The sequence below is a fragment of the Capsicum annuum genome, chromosome 1, assembly GCF_002878395.1.
Source record: "Capsicum annuum cultivar UCD-10X-F1 chromosome 1, UCD10Xv1.1, whole genome shotgun sequence".
NCBI classification, from domain to species: domain Eukaryota; kingdom Viridiplantae; phylum Streptophyta; class Magnoliopsida; order Solanales; family Solanaceae; genus Capsicum; species Capsicum annuum.
Genome location: NC_061111.1, coordinates 114964136 through 114971100, shown reverse-complemented (window position 1 = coordinate 114971100; position 6965 = coordinate 114964136). Strand labels below are relative to the sequence as shown.

General features: G+C 42.0%; 1 pseudogene; it reads left to right on the top strand.

Annotated features, from left to right (window-relative positions):
* The first annotated feature begins 736 nt into the window (after window positions 1-736).
* On the top strand, window positions 737-4613 carry LOC107876469 (annotated as a pseudogene).
* The last annotated feature ends 2352 nt before the right edge of the window (window positions 4614-6965 follow it).

The following is a 6965-nucleotide window of genomic DNA, read 5'->3' as shown; positions in this document are numbered from 1 at the left end:
AAAAAACACAACAAATCAACAGTTGTTGGATTTGGTCACAATAGATGTCTCCAAAAAAATTTTAAATTCAAGTTTCACTATTTTTACAACAATGTTCGAGAACAAGAACTACAGTAACAACAAAAAATTATATTTCACTCTGAAAAGATATCATATTTACATCAATCATCCTAAGAGAAGAAAAACCACAAATTAGAGTTTTCTTGAGTCTCCATTGTGTTTTTAAGCAACAAATATTAAAATTATTAATTCATACTAGAAGAAAAGTTAACTCAAGTTCTTCTTTTTCTTCATAACTAAAAAGTCCTAATTTTTTACTTGTGAAAATCGAAAAGGAACGATGAAGAACTCAAAGTTATTGTCGCCGAAAATCGGTGAAGAATATTGTCATGTTGATTGACGGTTGAAAGTTAAAAAACTCAAACTATTGTCATCAGAGGTTGAAATTTGCCGGAGATTGAAGTCGTTGATCTGTTGATGATGGTTTGCAGAACTGTTGGAAGAAGTTTGAGCGAGAGAAAGAGAGAGTCGAGAGACGTTAAGGGGGGAGTTTTTGTTATAGGTTGATTTTTATTTTTGAAAAGTTTAAAAAAAAATTAAAATTTAATTAAGTCATCAATTAACTTAATCAAGTTTTAATTTAATTTTTAACCCTCCCATTTAATCAAAGTTACCGATTCCCAATTCAAAATTTAAAGACCCCTTTTCTTCAATTTTCTCCTGGTAGCAACATAATATCCTCAAGTTTTCAAGGACAAACATGGTCCTCTCCCCATGTCATTGTGTCCCTTGTGCACCACATAAAAAAGGAAACTCCCCTCCATAGTCTTTTTCCCGTTTTTCCATTGCATGCTCCAATTACTCTCAACTTTGAGAAAAGAAAAGATAACAAAGACAAAATATTACTCCATTGTTAAAAGCACCAGCCGCCCAACATACTCAAAACATAGCCTTCATTTTCTTTACCCCATTTCTCCCGTGCTTCTCATCATCTTACTTTGATCAATTCCCTTAAAATCCTTCAATTTTTTCCCCTCTTTTCCTCACAATTAGCTTCTTGAATACTCAAAAACAGTCATTTTGTTGTCTTTTTTAATGAGCTAAGGACCAGCTTCTTGAATAATCATAACCAGCCATTTTACTCTCCTAAATGCTTCAAAATTTCTATCTTTTCTTCAACTTTGAGCTCAAAAGAGTTACTTGAAATGCTTCAAAAGTTCCATTTTTTCTTCAATCTTTGAGCTCAAAAAAGTTACTTGAAATGCTTCAAAAGTTCCATCTTTATTTTTCAATCTCTGAGCTCAAAAGAGTTTCTTTAAATGCTTTCCTTCAATCTTTGAACTCAAAAGTGTTTCTTGAAATGGTATAAAAGTTCCATCTTTTTCTCAATCTATGCAAAAAGATTACTTTTTTTTTTTTGGATAAAGGGGTACTGAAAAGTGCCAAATTTTTAATGCAGAACATCAAGAATGCCACAATTTGTCTTAGTTATATCAATCTGTGAGTTGAAAGACACGTTTTTGGGTAAAGGGTGCTGGAAAGTTTCAATTTTTTAACACTTCTAATCCTGAATTTTGATGAATTTCCTTAAATTCTCAATCTGTAAACAGAAAGACGGTTCTTTGGTTAGTGGGTGTTGATAAATGCCTAATGTTGAAGCTGATACAGCTTACACAGAAGCAAATTGTAGTGCCCAGAAAGCTGGTTCCCGCCGCCACCGTGGCCGTCAAGAACGGCCATCCATGGCGACGGTCAGTGTGACAAAAACTGATGGGAGTTTCCACTTGACTGATTCTGACTTCTGACCAGTCTTGGCACTCACCTTTATGCTCTATGGATGGTATTTCAGTACATTGTGATGAAGAGATTGATTTGGAGAGTGGTAAATTGGAGATGAAGTTGCTTGATAGTAATAAAAAAGAGAGGGATTGTAGAATTTGTCATTTGAGTTTGTTGAAAAGTGGAGGGATTAGTGGTGGAGTCCAGGTACAAGAGACTTCAGTAGGGATGGCTATTGAATTGGGATGTTCTTGCAAAGGTGACTGCTCACAAGCAATGTGCTGAGACTTGGTTCAAAACCAAGGGAAATACGTGAGTACCCCCTCACCTCCACCACCACCACCACACACACCTTTTCTTTTTATATAATTGTGGTGCATGAATCAGCTTAATGTATTTACTTTTCAAACCTTATTTAAAATGCTTTACTTGAACCGAGGGTCTATCGGAACTGTCTACTTTCACAAGGCAGGGATAAGGTGTGCATACACATCACCCTCTCTAGACTCCACTTGTAGGATTGCACTTGGTATTTTGTTGTTGGTTGTGTCTAGATCAACTTGTGCTCACCTAGCTAATTTTAGTTCACGGGCTATCTGCTGCCTCTCAACAACACAAGTTGCGAGTAACTCTATTGTTGGAAGAATAGAGTTTTTGGCTCCATTGGTTGAGATTGAATCTCAGCCCACTTCATTGATGTTCTGTTTTGTGTTTGTTAACTAATTATTTAGTTTTGTTGGAGACTTGCATCAAGGGAGGATACTTACCCGTACTTGGTATTTATACTGGTCGCCAAACCATGAAAATTTACTATAGTTAAATGATTTAATAAGGTAGAATGTTTGTTAATTAACCATGGTTAAGTGCTAAAAGCTTACATCCATCTATTGGTTGGATGTTAACACGAGGGGGGGGGGGGGGGGGGGGGGTTGCCATGCAGAGCTGGATATTAAATTTAAATTTGATGGGTTCAACTGTATGTTATCACCCCAAACCTAATTCACTTTAACTATTATGGGTTCAGATTTTATATTTATCAAAATTCTAGTGCCGTTTCATGTTATATATAACATAACAGATGCTAGGTTTAGGTGAACTTGTTTATTACATGATGTATCTTCTTCTGCTTATATTTAACCGTAAGATTCATCTGAATGGAGTGCAATGAATATAAAGGATTTATAGTGCCAACCCCTATTAGTTTAAGATTGAGGTGCGTTTCACTGATTGATTAATCTTCTAGCACCCTTGCATGATAAGAGTAATTTTTATGTTTAAGCAAATTCTTATAATCTGTGTCTGATCTGTTTCCCATAATATCTGTTCATTTGACGTAATACGAGGTATTCTGGCCACCTTGGTGTTACTGGAATTTCCATGGCACCATTTCGTTGATACATTTTTCATTGCTTTCTACCTCTTTCAGTATTTCCTCCATCAATGGTTCATCCACATGAATCTCCGATGATATTATAATTTATGCTGTTCGGTGGTGTGGGTTGTTCCTGTCTGATTAAGTGTGTGGAGTGATCATTTTATTTTTTTTTCGGCATAATTGTTATGTGTTTCTGTGTTTGGGGTATGATTCTGTTTTCTTCTCAGTATCTACTATAGTGATAGCAACATAGTATATTCCCACAAAGTGTGGTCTGGGTCTACTATAGTGATAGTATGTCCAAAAAAAGATCTACAGATAGTGATAGAACCACTGAAACTCTTCAATCTAAGTTATTGAAGTGGCTCCTGCAAATACAGATTATGCTTGGAATTCTTCTGCATATCAGGTATTAAGAGCAATCATCATCGTAATTTATCCTTGGGTTCTTCAACAAGAACAACAACATACGCAGTGTAATTCAGGGCTGGGGTGGGTGGTGTATACGCAGCCTGACCCCCTACCTTGTGAAGGTAGAGAGGCTGTTCCAGATAGACCAAGAGGTTGTCTCTGATAGAGGGTTTTTCAGAATGCAAAATTTTGATAGCGACTACCATGTACTGGAAAATTTACTGATGAAGTCACCAAACTTTTTTCTTTTTTCTGTAATACGCCGCTACTCATTAACTATTTCTGTGCTCCACATTTAGTTTCTTTCCCAAATATATTAACCACATGAAGCAGACGCTGGTCTCCGCTATATATGTGACAGGGCTAGGGTGTATTCTGTGGTTTCCTTTAGAATGGGAAGACAATGTAGGATTTCAAAGATGGGGCTGAGCATGGTCGTAGCATAAGGGAGTGATCGATTCATAGAGACGGATCCAGAATTATAAGTTTATGGGTTCCTACAATGATCTCAAATTAATATACAACAATAACCGAACCAACTGATTAGGTTCCAGGCCAAAATAAACTGATACATTTAATGAATTTCTTGCTACAAATTCCAGAGTCTAGAAAAATGTTACTAGGTTCACGTGAACCCATAACTATAGCACTAGATCCGCCCTCGTTAATGCAAAGTTATACTACTATGTCATTTCCTTAAGTGAAATAGTTCTATAAAATTTGTGATCTGACCTGCAATAATCTGCCCTTCTGTTTGTGTACATTAGTCCCTCAAAATGTGCCTTTTGTTATGCTAATTCCCTGTATTCTGTGATTCAGAATTTGTTAACTCTGTGGCACCAATGCACTGAACATCGCTGGAGGGCTGAAAAATGAAGCCAATAATGCAACAGTAGCCACTCTTGCAGCATCCGCAGCACCTGTAGCCTTTTCTGAAACCCGAAGCTTTTGGCATGGGCGTCATGTCATGAATTTTCTACTTGCATCCATGGTTTTTGCCTTTCTCATCTCATGGCTTTTTCACTTCAGTATATCGCCCTAGTGGGGGCGGGGGATGAGGAGAGGGCGGGAGTGGGAGGGAGGCCAAGGTTTGGCCGCGGGGGGGGCAGTGGAGGGCGGGACGGTAGGCTGAGGGTTGGGTCTTGGAATATAGGGACCCTTCAGGGTAAGTCCATAGAGCTCGTGAAGATTCTTAGGAAGAGGAGGATCAACATTGCGTGTGTCCAAGAGACCAAGTGGGTAGGGTCTAAGGCTAGGGATGTGGATGGTTACAAGCTGTGGTACTCTGGGAGCGACAGGCGTAGGAATGGAGTTGGCATCTTAGTAGATGAAGAGCTTAGAGGTCAGGTAGTGGAGGTGAAGAGGATCAACGATAGGTTGATGACTATTAAGTTGGTCATTCGGGGGTTTACCCTGAATGTGTGTAGTGCTTATGCGCCGCAAGTGGGATCGGAGGGGGAGGAGAAAACGCGGTTTTGGGAGGCTTTGGAGGAGGTGGTGAGAGGCGTGCCTAGTTCGGAGAAGATTGTTGTAGCAGGGGATTTCAACGGGCACATCGGGGCGCTACCGGGAGGCTTTGGGGATGTGCATGGTGGTTTTGGTTTTGGGGAGAGAAATGAAGAGGGGGCGACCCTATTGGAGTTTGCGAGGGCCTTTGGGCTAGTGGTGGTGAACTCGGGCTTCCCGAAGAAGGACGAGCACCTGATCACCTTTCGAAGCGCGGTAGCCAGGACTCAGATTGACTTTTTGTTGCTTAGGAAAGGGGATTGGGCGTTGTGTAAGGACTGTAAAGTCATCCCGAGTGAGAATCTTTCGACCCAGCATAGGCTCTTGGTTATGGATTTGGGTATAAAGAAGAATAGAAAGAGGAGGAGTAAGGAGGGTAGACCGAGAATTAAGTGGGGCGGCCTGACGCCAGTGAATGCGTGGGAGATAGGGGAGAGGTTGGCGGGAATGGAGGTGTGGGAGTGTAGGGAGGACGTGGATAGTATGTGGGACAGGGCGGCAAGGTGCATCAGGGAGAATGCAAGTGAGGTGTTGGGTGTTTCTAGGGACCGGGCCGGGCACCATCGGGGGGATTGGTGGTGGAATGAAGAGGTGGAGAAGAAAGTGGGGACCAAGAAAGGGGCATATGCTAAGTTGGTGGAAAGTAAGGACGAAGAGGAGAAGCGGGTGTACAGGAAAGAGTACAAGCTAGCGAGGAAGGAGGCGAAGTCAGCAGTCACGGCTGCTAAGACGGCCGCTTTTGAGAGCTTGTATGCAGGGTTACAGGGGAAAGGAGGGGAGAAAAAGTTGTTTAGACTCGCTAAGGCTAGGGAGAGGAAGGGTCATGACCTCGATCAGGTGAGGTGCATTAAGGGGGAGGACGGTAGAGTGTTGGTGGAGGACGGCCACATCAAGAAGAGATGGCAGTCGTATTTTCATGGGCTCTTGAATGACGAAGGGGATAGAGCTATTGTGTTAGGGGAACTGGAGCACTCAGAGGAGTGTCGGGATTTTAGCTATTGTAGACGTTTTAAGGTAGAAGAGGTTAGACAGGCTGTCCGCAGGATGCGAAGGGGTAGGGCGACGGGGCCGGATGAGATACCGGTGGAGTTTTGGAAGTTCGTTGGAGAGGCTGGTGTAAGGTGGTTGACTGGATTGTTTAATGAAATTTTCAGGACGGCAAAGATGCCCGAGGTGTGGAGGTGGAGTACCATGATCCCTCTCTATAAGAATAAGGGGGACATTCAGAGTTGCGATAACTATAGGGGGATTAAGTTATTGAGTCACTCGATGAAGATCTGGGAGAGAGTGGTCGAGGTGAGGCTGAGACGGATAGTGTCTATTTCGGAGAACCAGTTTGGATTTATGCCCGACCACTCGACGACGGAGGCAATCCACCTGGTACGGAGGTTGGTGGAGCAGTATAGGGAGAGGAAGAAGGATCTGCACATGGTGTTTATCGACCTGGAGAAGACTTACGACAAAGTCCCCAGGGAGGTGCTTTGGAGATGCTTGGAGGTGAGTGGGGTACCGCTGGCATATATCAGAGTAATTAAGGATATGTATGATGGAGCGAAAACCCAGGTGAGGACGACGGGAGGAGACTCGGAGCATTTCACTGTCCTGACAGGATTGCATCAGGGATCTACTCTTAGTCCCTTTTTGTTTGCGTTGGTGATGGATGTGTTGACGCGGCGTATTCAAGGGGAGGTGCCGTGGTGTATGCTTTTTGCAGACGATGTAGTTCTGATAGATGAGACTCGAGGGGGTGTGAATGACAAATTAGAGGTGTGGAGGCAAACTCTTGAGTCTAAAGGGTTCAGGGTGAGCAGAAGCAAGACAGAGTATGTGGAATGCAAGTTTAATGACGTGAGGCGGGAGAATGAGGTAGTAGTGAAGCTGGAAGCTCAGGAGG